The 27,779-nt window shown below is 43.0% G+C and overlaps 1 protein-coding gene across 6 annotated transcripts in view; it reads right to left on the minus strand.

The window, feature by feature from the left end:
* Window positions 1–27,779, minus strand: part of RALY (RALY heterogeneous nuclear ribonucleoprotein) — a 95,570-nt gene that overhangs the window by 41,734 nt on the left and 26,057 nt on the right. For 5 of the 6 annotated variants that reach the window (XR_008289131.1, XR_008289134.1, XR_008289132.1 and 2 more), the window contains exon 2: window positions 14,630–14,694. The exons of the other annotated variant lie outside the window; for it this stretch is intronic. The gene's annotated coding sequence lies outside the window, so the exon portion shown is untranslated. The remainder of the gene's footprint in view (window positions 1–14,629; window positions 14,695–27,779) is intronic. 6 annotated transcript variants of the gene reach the window in all.

Here is a 27,779-nt window from a genome sequence, read left to right on the forward strand (position 1 = left end):
TAGGATTCTTACCAAAGAGGAAGGGGCCTAAACCTCATAGATATGACATCTTAACTTTTCTCTTCCTCAATTCCCCCACTCAAGCAAGATTCAACTTCCCATTCCTGGAAAGTCTTTGGGCCTTTGTATGTGCTTGTCTGCCGACTTTAAACACTTCTCATCTGCTTCTTTGCCTAGTTAATTCCTATTCACCCCTCAGATTTGGAGACTTTCTAATCTAATACTGGGTTAGGTGTCCCCTCTCCTCCCATGACTGTTCCCATGTCAAAAGTGTCAGCTCAAGGTTGAATGAATGAAATACTGGATCTAGAAATCCAAAAGTGATGCAGGAGAAAGGTTCCTGGCCTGGAAGTCAAGAGGCTTGATGGACTCTAATTCTAGCTCCACGACTACAGTGCTTGGTGATCTTGGGCAAACCCTAGCCCTTCTCTGAATGACCCATAAATGAGCTACTGTCTATTAATGATTTCAGAAGGTCCTTTCGGCACTAACAGTATACGAGTCTTAGACTCGTGCTAAGTCCTAGGGGTGAGGAACTTCAGAGGCCAACTGTGTGCCCCATAATATGGGAAGCTCAACATCCCTACTCCACAAGCAGACTCTTCTGTCAGCAGCTCCCAACCCATTGGTTTACTTAATTCCTCCTGATGAAGTGCCAAGAATAAATTGTAGGTGAGCAGCAGAGCATTTTAATGAGTCCAGAGCCTAATGAATCTTTTCCTTCCTGTGTCAATTAGAATTTCAAAGCTAGGATCCCCAAGGACCAATTTATTGGGAACAGAGAGAAGCCTTTTGCTCATCAACTGCTGCCTGAGCTACCTGCTGGGCCTTCTATGTCTGCTATGTAACAATCGTGCTTACTCAGATATACCACCTGGAGCGACAGACTAGCCTGAGAGGCTCCCACTTGCCCAACATTTCTGGGGCTGGAACTCGAGGAAAGAATGGAGGGATCCAGGGCATGTGGGGAGGAGAGTGTCAGAGAATCAGAGCAGACCTGACTTTAATGCCACCTTCTAAAGATACTAGTCTTCACAGAGCTAATCACAACAGAGCAACTTGCCATTCACTCAACTAAGTATCAGGTATTGTGAGACACTTACTTACCTAAGGTATTCTGAATCCTCACAACAAATCCCAAAACGTTATCAACAACACTGTTTTACAGACAGGGAAGACAGAAGGCTCTGAGAGGTAAAGTAAGAATTAAACTAAAAAACACAATTAGTAACTGGTAGACAGCGGTCTGAACTCAATCTGTGTGACTACAGAGACTGGGCTCTTTGTATCAGACCACAGCAGCCCTCTCCAGGGGCTGACACAAGGTCAATGGCTGATGTCATGAATAGCAGAAATGGCCTATGGGCAGCCACAGCCATGTTGGGACACTTGCCACCAACACACTGTCTTTTGCCCTTGCACAAACAAGGGTCGCTATGCATTGCTGCTCCTCTCATTCAATAGAGTTGGCAATCCCCTCATCCTCAGAACACAATCCAAGCAGAGTCACCATCAACACTACCCCGAGGCTCCTACCCTAGATATGTTTTGATTTATTTGATTTGAGAGGAGTTGCCAATTCCTGATCTAGTGGCTCCCAGGCACCCAGTTCTCTGCCTCCTCATCCTTTCCTCTTCAAATCACACAGGGCCAGCCTGTTACTGCTGCTCAGTCATCAATGGAGGCACATTTCCCAAGGTGAGCAGGTAAGCATATCAGGTTTCCAAATTGTGAGGGGATGAAATTTTAGGGCTCTGGTGGGAAAAACATTTAAGAGTGAGGTCAAGAGTCTTGTCCAAGTTACACAGCTAGAAAACAGAAACCCTAGAACATAGGTATGCACCGAATCCTAACCTGACATCTATTTATATACAAAAAATAAATAGAAATAGAAAAAAAAAGATGAATGTTTTGAAAATTTTTTAACTTTGAGAGAACTATAGATTCACATGCTGTTAATTATTTTTTAAAAGCACTTAGCACAGTGCCTGGCACACAGAAAAACCCCTAAGTGTTAGCTTTAGATAAACAGGAAAAAGCTTTAGATAAACAGAGACTGGGTGGCAAAGGAAATCAAGTTCTGCCACTAATTAGATAGGTGGCCTTGGGCAAATTACTTGTCCTCTTCTGGATTTCTAATATCAGGGGGTTGAAACAAAAGGATGTCCAAGAACCTCTCTAGCTTTGACCTTCCAGGAATCACTGTATTATCAGATCACATGTGCAAAAGTGGGTCTGGGAAATGCTAATGCTGTGATAAAGAAAAGTAGCCAGAAATGAAATACTACAATGATGTGACAGGAGCCCAGGGAACAGGAAGAGGGAAAGAGCTGAGCGAGGGAGAGGAGAAGGAAGGGATTAAATGAGATTCAAGTTAATCTTGGGTCAAAGCCAAAAGACAGCAGGGAGGCAAAGGAAGGGAAGCTGAACCAGAATGATACCAATCCTGGCCTTGCTGCTAACTTGCTGTATGGCCCTGGCTCTTTATTGGTCAGCCTCATTTTCTCACTGGCCAATTGGACCTCAGGGCCCTGTATGTTCTGGCCCTCACCAACCCCATCTCCTGCTTTTTGCCCCCTCAGGCTGCTGCTCCAGCCACACTGTCTGCCTTCTGGTTTTTCTACAAACGTGTTCCTGCCTTGGGGACTTTTCACTTGCTCTTCTATCAGCTGAAAATGTTAGAAAGGGCTTAACCCTTCACTCCTGCTTATCTTTCTTCATATACAAAATGATAGAATAACTAATGATTTACTCATTTTCTGTCTCCCCCACTACAAGTTTCATGAAGGTAGTCTGTTTTATTCACTACCATATCACAGCTCCAAGAGTATCATCAGGCATTTGCTGAATACATGACTGGATGGATAGATGGTCGGACAGATGGACAGACAGACAGACCGACTGACCGACCACTGGTCCTGAGAAGTCCACTCTAATTCTAGCATGCTATGATTAACTTACGGACTTATGGAAATGGAGAACATCTCAGAAGTTCAAGTTCAAGTAAACTTAGGTCTAACCTGTCCTCTTGGCTCCATTTTTTAACATTCACTTTGCTTCAGTGGCTCTTCACAAATTATTTCCAAATGTAACATATACACCGTAACACATAGCTACACACACACAAATAGATAAATATGTATCACTTAATTCAAAGATGGTAAATTACATGCTATATAAGAAACACAATACTCACATAGTATTTCCTTAGCCTAGAATATTATACCTTACCCAGTTTAGCCCCAACTTACTGTTAACTTTAACCCTAACCACACTCCATTCCTGAAATCCTATATTCTGGTTACACTGGACTAGTTACCCTTCTCTGAGACATACGCCTAAATTCTGTGTCTTTATCCTCACTGGTCTCATCACTTGGAAGCTGCAGACTCCCCTTCACAATTACCAAATACTTCTTTCACAAATGTCAAATATCTATCTCATCTCTGAAGTCCAACTCAAATACCATCTTCGTGAACCTTCCCTTCATCTCTCAGGCAGTTAGTATCCCCTTCTCCTCCATGTTCCCAAAGCACTCCACAGTAAGATCTTCACAACTATATGCTTCCATTATAGTGATCATCACTGTAGTCTACTTACTTTACCTGCCTGTCCTCTTAAATCAACTATGGGCTCCAAAGGCCTTGACCATGCATTTGCCTTCTCCATATCCCTAAGGACCTATATCCCTATGCCTGCCACAAATGTTTATCAAATTGAGTGTTAGTGTGGTTCCACAACTAAGAACATTTCCTAACCTTCTCTCATAGACTCAGTCAGGTAGTTCTTCCCTTCTACTGTCCAAAAGTTGGTTTCTCTAATATTTCTACCTGCTAGTATGAACTCCTTTGGAACAAAGAGCCTGAGGAAGAGGGAGATGGAGAAGAGGCTAGAAAGAAAGGGAAGAAATAGTCTTTGCAGAGCCTTGAATGTCATCCTAAGGAGACTGGACTTATTCCACTAGACATTTTATGAGCAGGAAGTAGTAAATAAGGAATGTGTTTTAAAACCTATGGCAAGAGAAAGGAGGTTATACTTCAGGGACAAAGACTGGAGGTAGGAAGAGGGGTTGATTGACAATGAAAATAGTCCCAGTGAGAGAGGATTAAGATCTGGCCTTGGGTGGTAGCAATGAGGATGAGAAGATGGGTAAAACATGTTCAGAGACAAAACCACATAATGAAAGCAGTTACTTACTTCACCCAAATAGAACTCTGTGCTCAAAACCAACTTCCTCCAGATGGAAGTATATAAGCTCTTGGCATCCAAGATGGCCCTGAGGGAAACCAGGAGCAAGGAGAAAGCTTCCTTGACACGGGGGCGGGGGAGCAAATCTAGGATCAGTAAAGGCCAAGCTCCACGCCAGTGGGTAGGGCTGTAAGAGAGAGTTCAAGATTGTGCTGATGGCTGCTATCAGCAGAAGCTTCAGCAAAGAAGTAAGGTCTGTGCCCTGAACAGAAAGGTGCCCTCCTGGGTTGGAACAGCTCTAGTTAGCTTTAATACAAGAGGTTCTAATCATTTTCAGTGATGATATGTTAAGGAAAATTATCCAAAAGTTGGAAATAAGGCATAGAAACAGTTGTGCGACCTTTTAAAGTCAGATTAGAACATTTTTTAATATGCATCTGAGAGTCATCTGATGCTCCTCTGATACTTTTGGGAATGGAATTTTGTTTGACTTACTGTTCACAAATGGTTAGAACCCAAATGTTTCAAAACTGCGAAGTTAAAGGGTAATGTGTAGAAAACAGAGAAGGCTCAATTCTAAGCAGAGGATAATGCCAAAGTTTACATTTTCATTAGGAGATTAATCAATTTTGAAATCTAAGCAATCTAATTTCAGCAATCCTTTTTTCTACTAACAACATGAAACCCAGTTTCTCAGCTACTCTCTTTCTTCTGGTTTCCACACTCATGAGTTAAACAAAACTTGACACATGCTCACCACATGCAGGAGAATTATGCCCTGACAAAGTACAAACACCCATAGGCCTATCTCACAGGAAACAGACCCAAGGAGACACAAAAAAGCCTGACATCCAGGCACAGGTAAGTTAGTGAAGTTGACCAGGTGGTCACTTAGGAACTGACATAAAGCTCAGTGTAGCAGAAAGGGCACCAGGCTGAGAGTCAGAAGACTTGCCACTAATTCACTGCACAACCTTGGGCATATAATTTATTGGCCCTTGCTGGGCCTCAATTTCATAATTAAAAGGGTTCCTCTGTAAACCTGATGACTGTTAGTTACGGTCATCTTCCCACTCTGACATCCTAAAATTCCATCATTTTAGGAAAATGATCATGGGGAAAATGCAGAGCCAAAAATATCGTTTACCCTATTCCTAAAAATGCATCACTAGAAGGGTGTCTCATTAAGAAGCCCTAGTAACTGAGTAAGAATGGGTGAGGAAGGGGACAAATAGAAGACTCAGAAAAGGGCAGAAACTAAGTCTGCCCATTTTGCAGCTGAAGACTGGGTGGTGCCCAACACCAGGGACAGAACCCTTTCAGGAAGGGCTTAGATTCACTGTTCTCAGCAAGACTAGCTACTGACTCTGCCACATAAAGGCAAGTGCCTTCAGTTTCCTCACAGTAAGATCTCTTCAAGTAAAGTGCTTTGTAACTGAAAACCGAGTACAGATTTGAGGACCCATTAGAACAATCTTATTCCTAATCTCTTAAATGTAGGTCTCTTCTCCTGCCAGGTCCCCGAAGGAAGCTTATCAAACTTGAGATATATAGACCCTCTTTCTTCTTTCCCTGCATTTCAGAGCTGCTGTTGTAAGTAGGGGTTTACTGCTTGAAATAGTTCCCTCATTCAACTCTGAAAATGACAAGCACACTCTTTATAAGGGATTCAGTGTTGCATGTTGAAGATGGAAACCCGGCCTCCTGCTTGGATCTTTGGGCCACACACCTGGGTCCTAAAGAAGTTGGTTTGAGGCAGGCAGAGAAAAAAACTCATGGCAAAATGGCACTGAAGGCATGGAGAATATTCCCATTATACTAAAGCCACTAAATGCCCCTTCCTGGGCACTTCTGAATACTCTACCTGACGGGAGGCTAGAGAGGCAGTATGGTACTCAAGGAAGAGCTTGCTATGGGATCTGTGAGGTTAGGAGGACCAGAGTTCAAACCCCAGCTCTTTCACAGACTAGATATATGACCTCAAGCAAATTCATTTACTTCCCTGAGCCTCAGCTTTTCCCTATAGAACTATTAATAACTTAATGAATTGCAAAGACTAAAGGAGATCATCAATTTAAAGTAGCTATCACAATATCTGGCACATAGTAGACACCCCAATAAGTGTTACTTCCATCAAGAAGGAAAGGGCAAATAGCAAAAAACAACTGAATGTGATTCACATGCCAGGTAGGGAGGACTTGGGGACAAACACCCCAGCCAGCAGCAGATCAGAGCTGCTGATCAAAGTTGCTCAGAATGGGAATGGGCTGATTTGGAGAGTCTGATGTGCTATTCTAAGAGCATCTGGCTCCTGTACCAGCCAAAGCAAATCAAAGAGAAGTGCTTATAGAGCGCTTGTTTCTAAAACAAGTGCGGGCTGTTATTGACACATGCCACAGGGGAATTGAGAAGGTTGTTGGCGAATATGTTAAGAAAGCTGACATGCTTTCATTTCTCATCTCTGCTACTACACGCACATCTCATCTCTGCTACTACAACTGACCTTGGCTCCAGAGAGGAGAAAACTAGATGGAGACACAAGAGACCTAGGTTCTGGTCTGAGGTCAACCCTGAGCAGGTGACTTAATCTCTCTCTCCTCAATTTTTTCTTTCCTCCTCCAAATAATGGTAATTCTCTATGTGCCTCCTACTCTATTATCACTCTATCTCATCATTTTCAGATGATGACACTATAGCTCCAAAAGATCAAGCAAGTACTGGCAGGAATTTGAATTCAAAGTCTGCTGTCAAAGCCTACAGTCTTCTACTCTGCTGCATTATCTCCCAATGTTAAATGAGGGGTTGGACCAGGTGGACCAAAGCATTCCTCAGCTTGAAAATTTATGATTCTTAGTGGCCTGAAATTGTGGCTTCAAAAGCATTCTAAATACTCTAGGGCTAGACAAAGCGTGACTTGTTAAGCCTTCGCATATAAATGAAATCCTCAACACCAAGGAGAGCCAAAAGAAAGTGAACAGTGAAATTTTAGAAAGCCCTAAAGACGCCCTTTGAGAATACATCACCTAATTCATTTTAAAGATAGGGGTATGAAGGCTGCAGAAAGAGAAATCGCTTGACTGGGAACACCCAGAAAGAGGTAATGGAGCACAAATTGGGGTCCTATGTCTCATGGTCTCTCTCATACTTGGCATCTACTGTCTCCAACCTTCTGGGCCATTCTGATTCACTCTTTGATATTTCTTTTCCAAATGCTGGGTGACATGCTGGTCCCTGCCCTTGCAGCAGACTCCCAGACACTTCCAACATCTGCTCATTGTAGATAATGGCTTTCATTGTAACTATCCTTGCTGCAGCCTCGAGCAGGATTGACTCGAAGGCTTCTTTGACCCCCTCTTGACTTTTTGTTTCCTCTTGGCTCTTTGATGCCTTTGAACCACAGATCAATGTGCCTTTAGAGGCACAGAACTAGAAGGGACATCAGCAATTATAGGTCAACTTTCTATCTCATTCCTTCTTTTCAGAGCAGAAGAAACTGAGGCTGAAACATACTAAATGCTTTTCCAAGGCTGAGTTAGTAAAACAGAGTTAAGAGCCTGGGTCGCAATATTCACCTTCTATTATAATCTGACACTGAACACATGGTATCAGAATTTATTTCAATCACTAGTGACTGAACACCAATCCAGGCCAGGCACTTTTTTTTTTCTTCATAATCTCCTATTAGCATCCCAATAACCATCCCAATTTTTGTTCCCATTTTGCAGATGAGGAAACTACAGCTCAGAGGTACACAGGAAGGGTGTAATTAAACTTCCAAAGACCAGTTATACTGCAGGTAACTTTTGTCTCTTGCCCTATGCACTTAGTGCAATAACTCTTGACAGATTATCCTAATAGGGCAGGGGGAGGCAAAGAGGGTGGGAAAAGAGTGGAAATTCAGACAATACAAAATGACAGATAATTCAAAATAAGCAATTTAAGCTTTTGTAGGATAGTTTCATTATTTTTCTGTATCTGTCTCATTAAATCCTAAGTCACCTCAACTTATGTCCTACTCATCTTAGGGGTCTAGCACCACAGCTCCTGATAGACCTCGGATTCCTCATCTATTGTTTCCCAGTTTCACATCTTGGATTTTTGATCTCTTGGCCTTATGCTTAGGCTCAGGACCCTGCCTCTCTGTCACAGCCAACATCCTTAGAACTGCCCTCTAGCTGATCTGACCTAAAGGACCTATCAGTCCCTCTTCTGTCTGGCCTGCTGCTCCAGTGGGACAGAAAGACCCTCTTTGGTTTTAATGAAAACTGGGGAAGGAAGGAGGGAGACACAGGGCCCAATACAGCCCAGAGCCCTTTTACATACTATTCCTTCCCCCTAAGTGAGCTGGACCTTATTGCTTTCCTGTGACAGCAACCCTTGAGAAAGCCAGCTGTTTCTAGAACCAAAGTAATAAAATGTGGGCAAAATTCCTGGGTGGGGGAAAAAAAACAGGGACAGCTGCTTCTTATATGAGCTGCCCTGGTAGCCTCCCTCAGATGTTCTCCACAGAATTCTCTAGGAGCCATGTGATGATTACCCTGGCAGATACGAAACCTCCTGCCTTACTAAGCCAAAAGCCCACTTACGTCAGACATTCATCCCACACCTTGAAGGATAAGAATGCACTGCTACCGCCCCTGGACCTTCTCAGACTCTGTCCCTGGTCCCTATCACCATAATTACTAACATTAATAGTCCCTTACATTTTGTACAGTATTTAACAGTTTTATACAGCACTTACTTGAAATGTGCCTTACACAGCTGGATAGGTAGAAGCTGTTATTCCTTGTTCACAGATGTGGGAACTAGAGGCCACAAATAAGTAACCAACAAGCCCAGGTATTCCTCAGAGCTCTTACGCCTCAATGTTACTTAAGAGATCTACATTTAAGCCATATTTCTTTAATAGAATTAAATTTCTGCTTAGAATCTCATCATTATCAGGCAACAGAGGTATTCTGCAAGGTCTCAAAAGCCATCTTGAAGCCTCTAAATCTGTGAAGTGGGCAGTTATCTCCTCCAGCTCTGTATCAGGCAAAATCTCCTCAGAAGCCTGGGGAGCTCTGGCTTTCCATGTATCACCTGACTTCCTGTTGCATCACCCCGATATTCTACATGAGGCTCAGGCCTCACCCAAATCCTGACTTAAGATAGGCAGGATCAAGGCTGCCCAGCATTATGGGTCTAGCCCTGCCCCCTCCCAGTTGATAACACATACAATGTGGACAACTTGCCTACTCCACTGTTTCTGAGTTAGGCCCTCTGTGAAGCTCCAGATACTTCTGAAAAGACTACATCAGGAGCACACTGACAGCCCACACATCAGTCAAGTCTGAAGATGACTCTTAGGAACTGCAAAGTGCCTTTAAAAGATAACCTAAGTCAGGGGTGCCTGGGTGGCTCAGTTGGTTGAGCATCTGATTCTTTCAGCTCTGGTCATGATCTCACAATTCCTGGGTTCGAGCCCTGCATCAGGCTCCATACTGACAGTGCAAAGTCTGCTTGCAACTCTCTCTCTTCTCTCTCTGCTCCTCCTCCACTTGCATGTGCTCGCTAGCATGCTCTCTCAAAATAAATAAACTTAAAAATTTTTTATTTTAAATAACTTAAGTCTTAAGAAACTAGAAAAAGAAGAGCAAACTACCCCTAAGAAAGCTAGTCAGGAAGTAATAAAGATTATAGGAAGAAATCAATGGAATAGAAAAACAATGCAACCAAAGTTGCTTCTTTGAAAAGATTAACAAAATTGGTAAACCTTTAACAAGACTGACCAAGAAAAGAGAAGATATAAATTGCCAAAACCAGGAATTTAAAAAGGGTTATCATGACTGATCTTACAGAAGTTAAAAGAATTATAAAGGAATCCTATGAACAACTTTAAACCAAGAAACTAGTCGGGGGCGCCTGGGTGGCGCAGTCGGTTAAGCGTCCAACTTCAGCCAGGTCACGATCTCACGGTCCGTGGGTTCGAGCCCCGCGTCGGGCTCTGGGCTGATGGCTCAGAGCCTGGAGCCTGTTTCCAATTCTGTGTCTCCCTCTCTCTCTGCCCCTCCCCCGTTCATGCTCTGTCTCGCTCTGTCCCAAAAATAAATAAAAAACGTTGAAAAAAAAATTTAAAAAAAAACAAAAAACCAAGAAACTAGTCAATTTAGATGAAATGAAAACATTCCAAGAAAGGCACAAATTATCAAAAGTGACTCAAACAGAAACAGAAAATCTGAGTCGGCCCACAACAACAACAACAACAACAACACACACACACACACACACACACACACACACACACAAATTAAATCAGTAATTAAAAATCTTCCAACAGAGAAAAGCCCAGGCCCACACTGGCCTCCCTGGCAAATTCTGTAACACATTCAAAAAGTAAATAATCCTTATGAATATAGACACAAAAATCTTCAACAAAATAGCAATGTAAGAGGCACCTGGGTGGCTCAGCCAGTTAAGCGTCCAATCTCGGCTCAGATCATGATCTCATAGTTCATTAGTTCCAGCCCCTCATGAGGCTCTACGCTGACAGTGTGAAGCCTGCTTGGTAGTCCCATTCTCCCTCTCTCTCTCTCTCTCTCTATCCCTCCCCCACTTGCTCTCTCTCAAAATAAATAAACTTAAAAAAAAAACACTGCAATCGAAATCCAACACCATCTAAATAGGATCATACACTCTGAGGATGGAGGGGGGGAATGAATGAATTAATGAATGAATGAATGAATAAATAAATAAATAAGGATCATATACTCTGACCAAGTGGGATTTACTCTGGAATACAAGGTTAGTTTGATGGCCAAAAATCAATTGATGTAGTGTGCCATGTTAGTAGAATAAAGAACAAAAAACACACAATCTATAAAATCCAACATCCATCCATGGTAAAAAACCTCTCAGTAAATTAGTAATGGAAGGAAGCTCACTTGGCCTGATAAACATCATCTATAGCTAATATATAGCATCAACAAAAAACTTTATAGCTAATACTACACTTAACAGTGAAAGACTAAACAATTTCTCCCCTAAAATTGGGAACAAGGTAAGAGTGTTTGCTCTCACCAATTCTATTCAACATTGTGCTGGAGGTCTCAACTGGTGCAATCAGGTTTTTAATGAATGTCAGACTATATCTTTCCCCTACTCAAAACACTCCAATGGCTTCCTATTTCACTCAGAATAAAGCCCTATATGATCTGGGTCCCTGTCTACCCTTATGACTTCTCCATACTCCACTCTCCCTCTTGGTCACTTCACCTCTAGCCACTTGGCTCCCTTTTGCTCCTCAAACACAGTAAGCATGCTCCCTGTTTTAGGGTCTCTGAACTTGCTGTACTCTATGCCTGGAATGTTATTCCCCAAGATATTAAGCATAGCTCACTACTACAGTTCCTGTATATTTCTGCAGAGATTTTATTTTCTCAAGAGGCCTTTTTCTCAAGAGAGGCCTTTTTTTCATCATGAAGTCCCACTCCATTCCCTTACCCTGCTTTGTCTTCATACATATTCATTTGTTTATTTTCCTCCACTAGAATGTAAACTATAAGAGAGAAAACTATTTTCTTCACTGCTATATTTTAAAACTGCGCCTGCCACATGGTTGACACTCAATACTCACTGGATGAATGAATATCTTTAAAAATAAAGTTTTATAAAGGAGAGTGAATAAAAGGGGAGCAGGAAGAAATCACTGGCTCAAGAGGCTGAGAAAGACCAGGGTTTTAGGTCACAGGGAAGAGCCAATATAGGATAATAGAAAAAAATTTGGTTGTCTGGAGCTGGGTTCTTCTGGGTTCTAAGCTTAGCTCTTCCAATCACTGTCTGTCTCTAGGCCTCAGTAATTTCTAAAATGAGAATATCACCACCTACCTCCCAAGCTGCTATGAAAATGAAATCAACTTATGTAGAGGATTCAGTACAGCATCTGATAACATAGCAGACATTATAATTTAACATTTTCTGATACCCCTGGCCTTTAAGAGGACCTAGAACTACCTTAAAAATTACCTAGCTCCACTTCACTGAAGTACATAGATGTCTGTAGGACTGCTGCCCCTAAACTAAATGGCCTCCATACTCATTTTAACTTCTCTTTCTGATCATTCTTTTATCCTTACCTTTCAGCTCTCTCCTCTAGCTGTTAATATAGCAGCTCTTCCCCCCTTTTTGATATGCTGCTTTGAATCTTATGGGAGTTTAGAAACCAGATTACTAAGCCTGTTACAACAACACATAAAAATAGGAGTAAATTAGTGCTGTATAAGGGCTTAAGGATGACAATGCTTTGCTTCCTTGTTTTTTTAGTTGAAACTTCTTTTTAATAGAAACTTGAGTACATTAGATAAATAAGCTAGACACTTTATCACGTGGAATCATTCATAGTTTGAAACAATCAATAATGGAATTCTTTACAAGGCAGTTGGTGTAACAGTAAGGTCCAAGCTTAGCACCAGGCCATGGGAAAGCAAGAAGCTACAGAACTTAGGTTAACCAGACAAAAAGAGGTGCCATCAAGAGCCTGAAGATTCAGAATAGGACAGAAGGTTGGCTAATATGGATTCCAAAAGCACCAGGTTGGGGACAGACCTCTCTGTGCACCCTCCAGCAAACAGAACAGAGAACAAAATGTCCATTGTTACAGAATGTGAAGAGAGTGGCCTGTATCACTGACCACAGGCATGAGAAAGATGGTGGGGAAAACTGGGTGAGCATAGCCTCTGATAAGATTATGAGGCTCTAGCATAAGTTCATTTTTCACTAGTTGGAGGGTGAGAGGTGGGGATGGACAAAGATCTTAGGGCCAAAATAGGAATAGCCTTCCTCTTCTGACAGGACAGTAGGAAACAAGGCAACATCTAAGTGGAATTAGTCAGTGAGGGCAGACACATGCTGGGGATTGGCTCTTGAAAAGTGCTTTAATATCAGAGCCAGGATGTGTGAGCGCATTTAAACCTGCATTCTGTAGCCCCCATGCTGCAAATCATGCTGCCGATGCTGCCTGGCTTTGTCTGTGTGCCTTGGAATCCCTTCCTTTGTGGAAAGATTGAGTTTCAGGCAGAACCTGCACAAGAAGGAGAGGAAGAGAAGGGTATGGGAGAAGATTTACAGCACAAATCTCCAAAGGAAAACCTTCCCTTTTTCCTTTGGGGAGTGGGGTGGCAAACAGGTCAGGGACTGAGGTGCCAGAGATACTTATAGTGCTTTATTCTCACTTTCTCTCATTTCGGTCATGCTGCTTTACAATTTACAAAGCTTTCCAACTTGCATTTCTCATTTGATTCTCTACGACATTCTGCAGGGTTGGTGTACACACAAGAGACATGTGGGGGTGCAGGGAAGCAGTCCAATTTTACAAATACAGAAGTAGAGATTGTCCAAGGGCAGATGTTGAGAGAGAAGAGGAAAAAAACCAGGTTTCCCAACTCCAACCCAGCTCTCCAGGTCCCTATCTGTGCTGATCCCAGTGTTTACGATTATGTGTTATAGGTATTTTCTCCCCCTTATAATCATATGGCTGGCGCCTGGGCCTTTAACTGCATGAAGATTCTTTCCAACTTTTAGTCTCCTGGGCCCCTCACTAGAAATGCCACTGCCTCAGAAGGAACCCCAAACTCCTGCCTTCCCTGCTGGGCCCCTCAAATAACTGGATCTCCTTCCTGAATCCCTAAGGAGGTCTTTTTTTAACTTTATAAGAAAAATCAGGATTCCAGGGAGATTAACAGCCCAAGGAAAGTCTGCCAAGTCAAGGAGAACAATGGTGTTTACACTGACCAGGTTCTAACATCAGCTTTATGGATTCCCAAATGTGAACTCCAGGCAACTTATTTCAGCTATCAGAGCCTCAATTCCCTCATCCATAAATTTTGTCTAGATTAAATGAGACCCATAACACAACTGGTTCTTAATGTGTTGATTTCCCTTCCTGTCTCAGCATCTTTGGTTTTTCCTTTAAGTTTCCCCTGATTTCCCCTTCACACAGCCCCAACTCTTTCACTCCATCCTCACCACTTATAATCACATTTTCCAGGACTGATAAAACTAGTTTCTGAAGCTGACCTATGGGCTTGGTAGGCCAGTCAAGACTGAAATCAGGAAAGTTTCTAAGGGCTACAAGGTCATGTTAAGAGAGCTTATAGGAGAATGAGTTTAGCTGCCAGGTTCAGGATAACCCCCAACACAAAGCTGGCAGAAGCCAAAAAGAATTGAGCCTGCTTTGCGTTATTCATGGTAAATGATCCCAAACCATCTTATGGCAATTCCAAGAGAGCCAAGTTCAATTCTCCTCCCAGCACAGGAAACTGCCTATGCCAATATCTCAAACATGGAGTAGGAGAATGATCAATTGCCTATAAGTTACCTGTACTAAAGGTAAAAATAAGCCCCAAACTAGTTACCCTATATCTTGGCCCAAGCTTGCCCAGAGTTGCCAAAGACTCTCACTCACCAGCCTTCAATTTCCTCTTTTGGGTTACAGGGTCAGCACCAGCTGCCTTTGGGAATAGGGCTCACCTAAAAAAGAGAGAAGTCAGTCAGGGTCCTGCTCAGAATAGGGATGAACTTAGGTCAGTGCAGGCATTCCAAGATCCTGCTCTCACACGTCTTATATCTTTGCAAAAGATAGGTTGATGATACATTATTTTAGGTCACGCTAAGTGCTATAAGGAAAAATAAACCAGAGTAAGGGAGGAAAAAATGACAAGGAGTGAGAATAGTCAGGGAAACCTCCAAAGGGTGACCACCAGAAAGAGACCTGAATGGGGGCACCTGGGTGGCTCAGTATGTTAAGTGTCCGACTTCAGCTCAGGTCATGATCCCACAGTTTGTGAGTTTGAGCCCCACATCACGCTCTGTGCTGACAGCTCAGAGCCTGAAGCCTGCTTCGGATTCTGTGTGTCCCTCTCTCTCTGCCCCTCCCCCGCTCATGCTCTCTCAGAATTAAAAAAAAAAAAAAGACCTGAATGAAGTGAGGGAGTAAGATCTGCAAAGGTCTGAGGGAAGACTGTTTCAGAGAGGAAGAATACCAAGTGCAAAGACCCTGCAGCAATAATAGGCAAGAATAAGCTTGTTATGCTTAAAGGAACAAGAAAGTCAATATAGCTAGAATGTAGTGAGGGAAAGAATGAGATATTAAGTATATATGGAGGAATTAATTATGATCCCTATTTTATATATGAGAAAACTGTGGCTCAGAGGTTAAATGACTTGCCCAAGGTCAAAGTAAATCAGTGGCAGAACTGGGAATGGAGGGGTGCCTGGTTGGTTCAGTCGGTAGAGCATGCAACTCTTGATCTCAGGGTTGTAAATTCAAGCCCTACATTGGGAGTATAGAGATTACGTAAAAATAAAATCTTTAAAAATAAATAAATGTGAGCACCTGGGTGGCTCAGTCAGTTAAGCACCCAACTCTTATTTCAGGTCAGGTCATGATCTCACGGTTCAGTTCATGAGATCAAGCCCCAAGTCAGGCTCTGCACTGTCTGTGCAGAGCCTTCTTGGGATTTTTCTCTTTCCCTCTCTTTCTGCCCCTCCCCAACTTATGCTCCCAATAAATAAATAAATAAACAAACAAACAAACAAATAGTAAATAAAAATAAATAAAATCTTAAAAAAAAAAAGAAAAAAAAAGAACTGGAAATGAATTCAGGTCATCTGGACAACTCTCTGCCTCCATCTTGGGCCAGGTTCCTCCAGGCTTAGATAACCTGGATCCCAGCTGGGACAAACTTTCAAGCACTCTACAACTGGCTTCAGGCCTCTACTCATCCCTTCCTCTGTTGGGTGGGAAGAAAGAGTATATTTACCTGGAAGGTGGAACAGAGGGGATTCTAGGGTTGTGGAGAACAGTAGCACATGTCCAGCACTGTTGTAAAGATTAATACAAATAAGGGATTTTCAACAATCTCAGAAGATTGCTGTTATTTCCCCATTTTACTTCTGGGGAAACTGAGGCACGGAGCAGTAAATTTGCCCAAGTTACACAGCTAACAGAAGGGGCAGTGAGCTGAGGGGCAATGAGGTGGCTCAGTCGGTTAAGTGTCTGACTCTTGATTTCAGCTCAGGACATGATCTCACAGTATGTGGGCTTGAGCCCCACGTCAGGTTCCACACTGACAGTACACAGCCTGCTTGGGACTCTCTCTCTCTGCCCCTCCTCCACTCATGCTCTCTTTCAAAATAAATAAATAAACTTTAAAAAAACAAGAAGAAAGAAAGAAAGAAAGAAAGAAAGAAAGAAAGAAAGAAAGAAAGAAAGAAAGAAAAGGAAGGAAGGAAGGAAGGAAGGAAGGAAGGAAGGAAGGAAGGAAGGAAGGAAGAAAGAAAGGAAGGAAGAAAGGAAGGAAGAAAGAAAGGAAGAAAGAAAGGAAGAAGGAAAGAAAGAAAGAAAGAAAGAAAGAAAGAAAGAAAGAAAGAAAGACAGACAGACAGACGGAAGAAGAGGAGGAGGAGGAGGAGGAGGAGGAGGAGGAGGAAGGTAGAGTTGAGACCTGAACTCAGGAAGTCCAACCTCTGGGGCTTGCCCTGCCCTCTTAACCACATTATACCAACTTCTCAAAAACAGAAGAAAAAGACAGGAAACATACTCATACCCTAGTCCTAGCTGATATGGCTCAGAGCCCTCATTTACACCCAGCCTGAAATCCTCTCCATTTACTTGCAGTCCAGACTTCTTACTGAATACCAGCTAAATGACTGTCCTTTAGCCAGGTGGTTCCAGACGTTTCTCTAAATCTCTAGCTACTGTGATCACAAAGCTATGATGACAACCACAACAACAGCCATTTAATAGCCACTAACATTTAATGCACACTTTGAAAGAGTAGGTACCAGGCTAAGCATCTTACATGCACTATCTTATTTCAGACAGGGAGAAACAGTTGCTCCAAGACATGAGTGGAGGGATCCCCCGGGGGTTCCAGGCCTGGAAACAAAGCAGGAAATACATGGAACTGAAGGATCTCTGTAGGCCCAGATCAAAGGACAAAGGCAGAGGCACTAGGAAGTGGGCAGTAAGGGGAATAAACTATTAGCACCTCGAATTCAACATGTTGATAAACTGAACTCATCTCCTTGTTCCCAGCCTCTGCAGTTCAGCAAATGATATAACCATTCTCCCAAGTACTGAGACTCCAAATGTTAATGCTCTCCAACCTCTCCTTTCCTTATGCCCCATTCCCTCAATTGCCAAATCCTCATGTTTTTTTTGTTGTCATGCTAAGAGCTCTACATCTAAACTGTTCTTCTTTATTCCCTACTGTGTCAACCTCCTCTTGGTTCAGGATCTATCTCTTGCCTGCAATGCTGGAATATTTCTTAAAAATTATTGACATTACGGGGCGCCTGGGTGGCGCAGTCGGTTAAGCGTCCGACTTCAGCCAGGTCACAATCTCGCGGTCCGTGGGTTCGAGCCCCGTGTCGGGCTCTGGGCTGATGGCTCAGAGCCTGGAGCCTGTTTCCGATCCTGTGTCTCCCTCTCTCTCTGCCCCTCCCCCGTTCATGCTCTGTCTCTCTCTGTCCCAAAAATAAATAAAAAACGTTGAAAAAAAAATTTTTTTTTAAATTATTGACATTACAAGAACTGTTACAGTAGTGTCTTCCCCAGTCTCTCTTTCACTAATCTCCTACCCCTCCGTGCTCTAACTACTGGGCCTACACTGCCAGACTAATGCTCCCAAGGCCACTTTCCTGCTCAAAAAAAGTTAAGAAAAAAAGAGGAAAAAATATCATAGCTACCAATCACCTAAGCTTTGCTCTCTAGGTATGCCTTCATCTAGTCATCATCTGTCTTACCTCTATTATGGGCTTTCCAGCTCTCATCCTTTTGTCCATGCTGTTATCTCACTTGGAATTTTGTACATATTCATATCCTTCTTAATCTTCAAGGCCTAGCAAATCTATGAAGTTATTCTGAACCCTTTCTCACCACTCTGTCATATTCTCAAATCATCTCTAACTGTGACTAGACCTGACTCTGGCCTCATCATCAGGTAAGGCCTCAAAACCAACTCTTCTGTTCCTTCTTCCTTGTAAAGATTCCTGCTGTTTCCAGAGAACGAAGACCTAGTCAGTTAAGATTTCTGTTCTCATTCCTGCTACTCTTACCTTACTCTGGATCTATCACCTAACAAAGGACCTGGGTTCTAATCTGAGCCTCAGATTTCTACAAAATGGAGATACAATCCCCATCCTGATTACAGGACAGGGATTTTGTGAGAATCAATGTGGTAACAGAAGGGAAGTGGGAGAAGAGTTAGGATGGGAGACTTTGGGCCAGGTCTTCAATAGCTCTTTTTTTCACTGCGAAACACTCAGAAGTTTATTTCTAGAAGCCTTCTTAGCCAATCAATCAAAAAACTACTTCCTGGGCCTGGTTGGTCATGGTCACAGCTCTAAGTTAGGGTTATAGAAGACACAGGGATGGATGAGAACAGTTCTTATCCTCCTTGCATTCCAGGGTGGGACTCTGTGAACTTCCTGTAAAGGACGACTAATAATATTAGGTAGGATCCAACAGTTCAAAGAGTGCTCCATGTGTTATAAAAATGGAGAAAGAAACTAGGCTGACAGGAGATGGCCTTAGAAGTTTCAAAGGAGCAAGGACTTAAGCCAGGCATTGATGCAGAATGACAGAAAAAACACATGCTACTACTATGCACCAGACACTGAGCTAGGTGTTGTGCAGTTAACCCTCATAATGTGAAGAGGTGATGGCAGATCCATTTTATACCTAAGGTAACTGAACATGGGCAAGGCTAAGTGTGCCATTCAAGGTCAAACAGCTAGTAAGTAGCAGAGCTAGAATTTGAACCCAGGTCTGCTTTACTTTATTCCAAAGCCTGTATGTTTACTTACTTCATGGTCTGGAATACCAAATAAACTCTAAAGCTCTTCCCACCTTAAAATTCAATGATTTGAATCAGGGAGTAGGGGAGGAGGTTTACTGTTGCTATGTCTTACCCATAAGACTATAATTTTATTGGCAGGTTTAGGGTCTTATTAACTGGAATAGCCCAAGTATCTGAAACAGAGCCTGGCAGGTTATACTTAGACGACACTGTACATAAGCAAATAAATGAATGAGTAAGCACCTGTTCCATCAACCATTGTTCTGAGGTCCAGAAGTAATATCCAAAATGTCAAGCTCCAAGTTATGACTTGTAGCCCCAGTATCTATATTACCACCTATCTACTAATCTGTTGTCTGAAGGTGCCCTTTCCCCATTCTTGTTTTCAGGAGTTAAAGGAGAGGTGAGGAAAGAAATGGGAAGCTGACTGGATAGGAGAAAAAGGAGGGAGAAGAAAGGGGTGAAAGGAGAGAAGGAAGAAGATAAAAAAGAAGGTAATGTCTCAGCCACAACTGAAATGTCCAATGCCTAGACTTTGGGAAAGGTTTCTTTTCTGGTGCCAAAACCAAGGATTTTTTTTTTTTTTTAAGAGGAGTAGTAGGAATTCCTCTTTATAAATTTCAAATTGCTTGTCCAAACCCCCTGACAAAATCTACCAGCAGGGGGGGTAAAATGAAATTCCTCAGGGCTCCTATCCTCAGTTCTTACCACTATCCTGCTCCAGCCCAACCCTCACCTGGCTTAAGCTAAAACCTGCAGAAGTCAGAAGACATACAGGTTCTGACATTCCTCTGCTCCTTCACAAGGGTCATTCCAGGCTAGTAAGCCCTGGGAATCCAACCTTCCTTATGGATGAGGAGACACTGCAGCCTCTGAATGCTTCCCCACAGCAAACTGTCATGAAAGCTTTGTTGAACCCTAAGGGGAAAGTGATTCTCCCTTTCTGCTGCGTTCCTCAAATATGTATGAAAGAACTAAGGTGAAGATGTGGATGATGGAGGCAGGGTCCCTTCAGAACTCATTTGATCTGGGTCCTAATAAAGTTTAACCTTCTTTAGGTCTGATCTGCAAATTATACACACCACCTCTCCTTACTATATTTTTAGTAGAGAAAGGCAGAAAACATAACAGCTAGTTCCAGCTCTACCTCTAATTCACTGTGTGACCTTGGACAAGTCATTTCACCTTCCTGGACCTTAGTTTCCATGTCTGTAAGAGGGAGACAGAATCTGCTCTTCTGAAGGATCTTCAGAGGGATCAGAAAGATTGGCAAGAACACTTTAACTGTAAATTTACTTGGTTTTATGTAAATGGTAAAGAAGGAATGAGGGGATGGTCTCTTAAAAAAGAAAGAGGGCTGTACCACCCTTCAGTTGAAGGGATCTGCTCTGAGTGGAAAAATTAGGAAGAACTGGAGCAAACAGGGTCATTGTCTATCAAATGAGGCACCAACCAAGGCTAAGAAAACCTGGGGCACGTGGGTGGCTCAGTTGGTTAGGCATCTGACTTCAGCTCAGGTCATGATCTCACAGTTCAAGAGTTCGAGCCCCATGTCAGGCTCCGTGCTGACAACTCAGAGCCTGGAGCCTGCTTCAGATTCTGTGTCTCCCTCTCTCTCTCTCTGCCCCTCCCCCACTTGCACTATCTCTCAAAAATGAATAAACATTAAAAATATATATATTAAAAAAAAAAGACTAAGAAAAGCTCATGGACCACATGCACGCAAATCCCCGTAAGTCCAAGTAGAGAGAAAATAAGAACCACTAGAAGTAACGTATTACTCAGGAAAAGTAAAAGTAGTAATGATCAATAATGATCAGTGGTGAAGAGCTCAGGCTCTAGAATCAGACACCTGGGTTTGAATCCTAGCTCTGTCTCTTACTAACTTTGTGACCTTAGGCAAGGTACTGACCTTCTGTGCCTCAGTTTCCTATATTTGTTAAAAGTAGTTCCTGCTTCATAAATGTGGTATTAGGAGAAATAAGTGAGAGCTTGGGAAAGCCCACAGCTCAGAGCCTGGCAAAAGTGACTCAAGGATAGTTATTATTATTCCACTTAAGTACCACAAAAGGACAAATCAGAAGCAATAAAAAGACCCAGGAGAAAAAAATGCACATTTGCCATTACCTATTATGTATGTATCATGTCCTATGCCCAAAACCATAATTATTTTCATTTATTTCCAATAACCTTTTGAGGTGAGTAGAATTATCCCTATCTTAAAGGAGGAAACTGAGCCTCAGAGAAATAACTTGTCTAATACCACACAGCTAGAAAACAGAACTTACTGAAACCAAGGTCTGACTCCAAAGACTGTGTTCTTTCTACCATGTACCTTGCATTTTCTCCTGCTCAAAAATAAGGAGAACCCCCTCCCCGCCCCCATATAGGTACCAATAATAAAGTTTTAGGAAATGGACCAAATTCTCCCATTTTATACTTCATGAAGCAACTACTGGTTTCAGATGCCTGGGGAAATGATGGGCAGGGGTGGAATGCAAGTGTACCATCAAGTTCCAGACTCATAGGACTTGGCTTACCAGGCCTTCCCAAGGAGCTCTCAGCCAGTTGTTATAGTAAGGAAGGAAAGAGGGATGATTTCCAAACTAGATACCACACCCTAAAGGACAAGATGTTCCAGGACTGTATCAAACAGTCAAGAAGCCATGACAGGTCCAGCCTGGGCTGAACTCAAATACCGGATCAAAACACCTAATAAAGAGGGACCTGCCTGGCTCAGTTGGTAGAACATACAACTCTTGATTTCGGGGTTTTAAGTTTGAGCCCCACATTGGGTGTACAGTTAACTTAAAAACAAAATCTTCTGGAGGGGTTGTGGGAGGGGGAATGGGCTAAATGGGTAAGGGGCACTAAGGAACCTACTCCTGAAATCATTGTTGCACTATATGCTAATTTGGATGTAAATTTTAAAAAATTAAAAATAAATAAATAAATAAATAAAATCTTAAAGGGGGGGTCTGGGTGGCTCAGTTGGTTAAGAGTCCAACTTCAGCTCAGATCATGATCTCACAGTTTATGGGTTTGAGCCCCACATTGGGCTCTGTGCTGACAGCTCGGAGCCTGGAGCCTGCTTAGGATTGTGTCTCCCTCTCTCTCTTACTCTTTCTCAAAAATAAACATAAAAAAAATTTTCTTAATAAAACCTTTAAAAAATTACAAAAAACCTAATACCAGGAGGGAATTCAATGCTATGAACACCTTTGCAAGATTCAGCATGTACTATGTCCTAGATGTGCATATCGTCCCTATTTCTGAGAAGCACTTTACAATGGCACAGATGACTATAAGTTAGTCTGAAGAGAAGCAGTCCTTCCCTTGGGTCAGGCCATTATTTTATTTTATTTTTTTCATTTTATTTTTTATTTTTTAAAATTTACATCCAAATTAGTTAGCATATAGTGCAACAATGATTTCAGGAGTCCTTAATGCCCCTTACCCATTTAGCCCATCCCCCCTCCCACAACCCCTCCCGTAACCCTCAGTTTGTTCTCCATATTTATGAGTCTCTTCTGTTTTGTCCCCCTCCCTGTTTTTATATTATTTTTGTTTCCCTTCCCTTATGTTCATCTGTTTTGTCTCTTAAAGTCCTCAAATGAGTGAAGTCATATGATTTTTGTCTTTCTCTAATTTGACTTAGCATAATAGCCTCTAGTTCCATCCATGTAGTTGCAAATGGCAAGATACCATTCTTTTTGATTGCTGAGTAATACTCCATTGTGTGTGTGTGTGTGTGTGTGTGTGTGTGTGTATCTCCAACATCTTCTTTATCCATTCAACCATCAATGGACATTTGGGCTCTTTCTATACTTTGGCTATTGTTGACAGTGCTGCTATAAACATGGGGGTGCATGTGTCCCGTTGAAACAGCACACCTGTATCCTGTGGATAAATGCCTAGTAGCGCAATTCCTGGGTTGTAGGGTAGTTCTCTTTTTAGAGTTTTGAAGAACCTCCATACTGTTTTCCAGAGTGGCTGCACCAGCTTGCATTCCCACAGGACATTATTTTAAATAAACAACAGCACGTTCTACAGGAGTACAACTACAGCTGGCAACTAGGGGAGAGGAGCCAGGAAGTGAATTAACAGAAAATTGGGGGAAGAACTGAGTCCTGGACATAAAACGCTTTTGGGAGAGTGGGGAACCAAGCAAAAGGCCTGGAACAAGACAAGGGAGTGCTTCAGGGGGCTAAGGAAAGATTGTGATAGAAGAAATCATCTACATTTGGAAAGAAAGAAAAGGAAGGAAGGAGGGAGGGAGGGAGGGAGGGAGGGAGGGAGGGAAGGAAGGAAGGAAGGAAGGAAGGAAGGAAGGAAGGAAGGAAGGAAGGAAGGAAGGAAGAGAGAAGAATTTTAATAGCATGTTTCTATCAAAACTTTGCTGTTTAGAGAAAAGCAATCTCCAGGGCCTACAGGAAGACTGACTGAAAGGTATTGCTGAAGTGATATTTTCCTCTGGAGAGGGAAAGGAAAATAGAAGCTGGGTTCTCTAGGCCTCTAGGGTAGCAACCAAGGCAAGAATGAGCAGCCCCAGGAAATAATCATAGCATAAGAGCTCCAAGCTCAATCAGGCAGGGCTCACCTGCAGGTGGCCTCAGACCCACTTCTGCTATGATCAGCACTTGAGGGTGCAAAATGCCCATATCCAGAGAGTGTAAGATTGGCCCTTGAACAAATAGCCTTTGTCCCAGGAGCCATGCTTGCCAACCTTATTTGTTAGTTCTGTTCTAGCTGCCCCCTAACCCTCTTGGCCTCAAAACTCTAACTGCCTCAATCCTTGTGAGGCCTGCTTTTCCTAGCCTTGACCAAACCGCATGGTCCTGACTCCTCCCACTCACAAGAATACCTGACCTTGACTCTTGTGACTGACTCTATTGTGTAGCTGCCTGTGCCCAGGCATAATAAACCAACTGGCTGTGGTTTGCCACGGGGGCTAAAAAGATGACTCACAACATAATAAAAATGCAGCCAGGTCACAAAATAGCTCAGTAAAACCCTCCTCTACTCCCCAACAAAGACAGGTTGTCAGGATGCCCAGCATATCACAAAAGGAGGCCCTCAAGGGCAGCTGGCTTCTTATGACAGGTGACATTAGGGCTCTTGAGCCTAATCCATGTCCGTGTATGAGAACAGTATTTGTGCCATAAATAGATGAAACTCAATCCAGGCAGTCTCTAGGCTGCCTGGAGGAATGTCCAGAGAATACAACAGATGTGCAAGACAATCATTCTTGCCTCTGCATTTTCTGAACAGCTAACAGCTCTTCTTCTTCAGCTGGAGCTGTCTCCAGTTTCCCCCTCCTCCTTCCCTAGAAGAACCAACCCCGCAGGAATCATCAAGGGAGGAACAAGTAATTACTGTTTTCTTTTCTCCATGCTAATGAGACAGTTGGATGGTTCCCCCTTCCCCCTTTTCTGAGTTGAAAGGGAGAATCTAAAGGTTTATAATCTGTAACCCACACACCAACGCTTGGGCCAGATAGTGCTCTGCAACTGAACTGTATACAAAGATGGCTTTCTGTCCCTGATGAGACCAGAGATGGAAGACACCCCACCATTTTACAAGGGGCAGTAAAACCAGAGTGGCAAGAGGATCTGTCCAGAGTCACAGAAGAAGTCAGTGGCAAGGCTAGATGCCTACTTCCAATCAGGGCACTTCCTCTTCCTACAGTTCAGAATGACTTTGGAGGTTCCTCAATGTGGAACCAGGAACTGTAAGTTTCAAGTTCACATACTGATTTTGAATAGGTATTTAAAAAGCAAGGTTCTGGGGCGCCTGGGTGGCGCAGTCGGTTAAGCGTCCGACTTCGGCTCAGGTCACGATCTCGCGGTCCGTGAGTTCGAGCCCCGCGTCAGGCTCTGGGCTGATGGCTCAGAGCCTGGAGCCTGTTTCCGATTCTGTGTCTCCCTCTCTCTCTGCCCCTCCCCCGTTCATGCTCTGTCTCTCTCTGTCCCAAAAATAAATAAACGTTGAAAAAAAAAAATTTAAAAAAAAAAAAGAAAAAAAAAGAAAAAGCAAGGTTCTGTAAATATGGACTCAGCCCAAGAATCTCAGTTATGGGTGGAAAGCCAGGATCTGAGAGATAATGCCAATTTTACCCCCAAATTAAAATCACAAGTAGATGGGGGCACCTAGGTGGCTCAGTCAGTTGAGTGTCTGACCAGCTCAGGTCATGATCTCACAGTTCATGGATTCGTGCCCCACATCGGGATTCGTGCCCCACATCGGGCTCCGTGCGGACAGCTCAGAGCCTGGAGCCTGCTTCAGATTCTGTGTCTTTCTCTCTCTCTCTGCCCTTCCCCTGTTTGCACTCTCTCTCAAAAATAAATAAACATTAAAAAAATAAATAAAAAGGTGCCTGGATGGCTCAGTTGGTTGAACATCAGACTTCAGCTCAGGTCATGATCTCATGACTTATGAGTTTGAGCCCCACGTCAGGCTCTGTGTTGACAGCTCAGAGCCTGGAGCCTGCTTCGGATTCTGTGTCTCCCTCTCTCTTTCTACCCTTCCCCACTTGTGCTCTGTCTCTGTCTCTCTCTCTCTCAAAAATAAATAAATATTTAAAATTTTTTTAAATAAATAACTAATCACAAGTAGATGGTCAGGCAAAAAAAAAAGAATCTGTGCCATTTTAGCTGGTATTCAGTTCAGTTATGTGAAGACTGTAGATATCAACAGTGAGATTCAAAGTTAGCCTTAAAAATGAACTTCAGATCTGGTGGCTAAAAGAGATGCTAAGGACAGTACACTTAAACCTCAGTCTGCTAAGGGTGCCTGGGTGGCTCAGTCAGTTAAGTGCCTGACTCTTGACCTTGGCTCAAGTCATGATCTCATGGTTTATGAGTTCAAAGCCCACATCAGGCTCTGCACAGATGGTATAGAGCCTGCCTGGGATTCTGTCCTCCTTCTCTCTGCCCCTCCTGACTTGTTCTCTCTCAAAATAAATAAACAAACTTCAAAAAGTTAAAAAAAAAAAAAAAAAAGCCCTCAGTCTGCTAGTCCAATCCCCATGACACAAATGAAGAAACCAAATCTAGCACTATTGGGAGCTTCAGAGGAGAGGACCCAAGGTGAAACAGCAGGACTGAAGGATATTACAGCCTAGAGCTAGCCATGGCCTGGTCTCCTGGAAAAGGAGCCAGTATTTGCAAAGGCTGTACTAAGAAGAAAATGGCTTAAGTTTTTAAGCTGTAATGATGTTAGAATCTAATAAGGCTTATTTTTTTAGCCTGAAGGCCAGCTCCTGTCAGCCTCTAAAATCTCTTCCCTTCCCTTTCAGTGTCTATTAGCTCTATCATTTCAGGTGGGATCAGCAACTCCAATCCAGTCCTCAAACTAATTCTGACTCCAGGCAGGAAATACTTAAATCACTCTGAACAGCAACCTCCATCCCCTACCCACAGGGCCTGGATATCAATGTTTCTTCCATTCTCCTAGCAGAGATGACTATGGGCTCCCTGTGGTATTCCAGGATACCAGGTCAGCCAGTGCTGACCACCAGACCTCACCTTCTAGAGGTTACAAAATTATGTGCTCTATTTTACAAAAGGGCCCAAGTCCATGTGATAACCCCTGCCCTAGTCACCTGCCTAAAAATTCAGGCCCTTGTAGGACTAAAGCCATTCTCCAGAGACTGCCTACAAATCTGGACTTGCACTTGAGTTTGCTGCCCTCCCCACCCTTCTGCAGGGAAGGCAGCACAGTACAGTATAAATAGAATGCAGATCTACCTGGGTTTGAGCCCAGGCTCTGCCACCCAAATAAGGTATCCTTAGACACAGTTACTTTTAACTGCTCTCACTCTCTTGCTCTCAAGTATCCTCTTAGAGCTTTGATCAACGTTTACTTGTTTATGTCCTCTACCACTCTCCCTTACTTGGGAACAAGGAATATTTGTTTCCCTGCACCCTCAATGAGTGAGTCATGTTTACTGAATGATCCTCTAAAACAGTTTCCACGTCTGTAAAATAGGAATATCACCTATCTCAGAGTTGTGAGGTTTTAAATGGGGGGGGGGGGGGGGGGGAGTCTGCAAATTGCCTGGATCAACACCTTCCTCTACTGTATCATGGATGCCCAGGGCCAAATGTTTGCCTGTACTGAACTAGACTGCCCATCCTAGAAACACCATGCCTTGCTGAACCTCTAGGATCACATGGACCTGACCTCCAGGGCCTGTTCCATGCCAGTAATTAGACTGAGTGACAGTTCCTAGAACCTGCCAGTAAAAACAGCTAGAGATAGGACTACTCTCCTCACAAAGGCTGTGAATTTCAAGCAAATGCGGCGTGGGAATATACTAATATTCTAGATTGAAAGGAGGGAGGGAAAGTAGGAGGTAGGGGAAGGCTGTGTTCTGAAGTTACGGTCTTAGGGGAAAAAAAATCTCAAATTCCAAGAAATGGCTAAAGCCATTTGTACTGAAGCCTACAGAAGGACCAGAGACATGAAACAAACTGTGACTTCAGTCACAAAGAAAGCTAAAGGGAAACGAGTTTGGAACCCACCACTGTGGTCTCCCCAAGTAGTGTTTTTTCCTATCCTATAGAGCAGATGCACAATGTTCTAGGAAAAGGGGAATGAGGCATGGCGGGAGGGGTGTCAATCTAGTGGCAGGGAGAAATTCATAAAGGATGCCAAATGGTACTTATGCAGTTTCTAGCTGGGAGAGGTGACTGAGAAATAAATCCAGCCTTTAGGTTTACACAGGCCTAAAACGCTCTTGATGCAAAG

The sequence above is a fragment of the Acinonyx jubatus genome, chromosome A3 (genome assembly GCF_027475565.1).
Source record: "Acinonyx jubatus isolate Ajub_Pintada_27869175 chromosome A3, VMU_Ajub_asm_v1.0, whole genome shotgun sequence".
In the NCBI taxonomy this organism is placed as follows: domain Eukaryota; kingdom Metazoa; phylum Chordata; class Mammalia; order Carnivora; family Felidae; genus Acinonyx; species Acinonyx jubatus.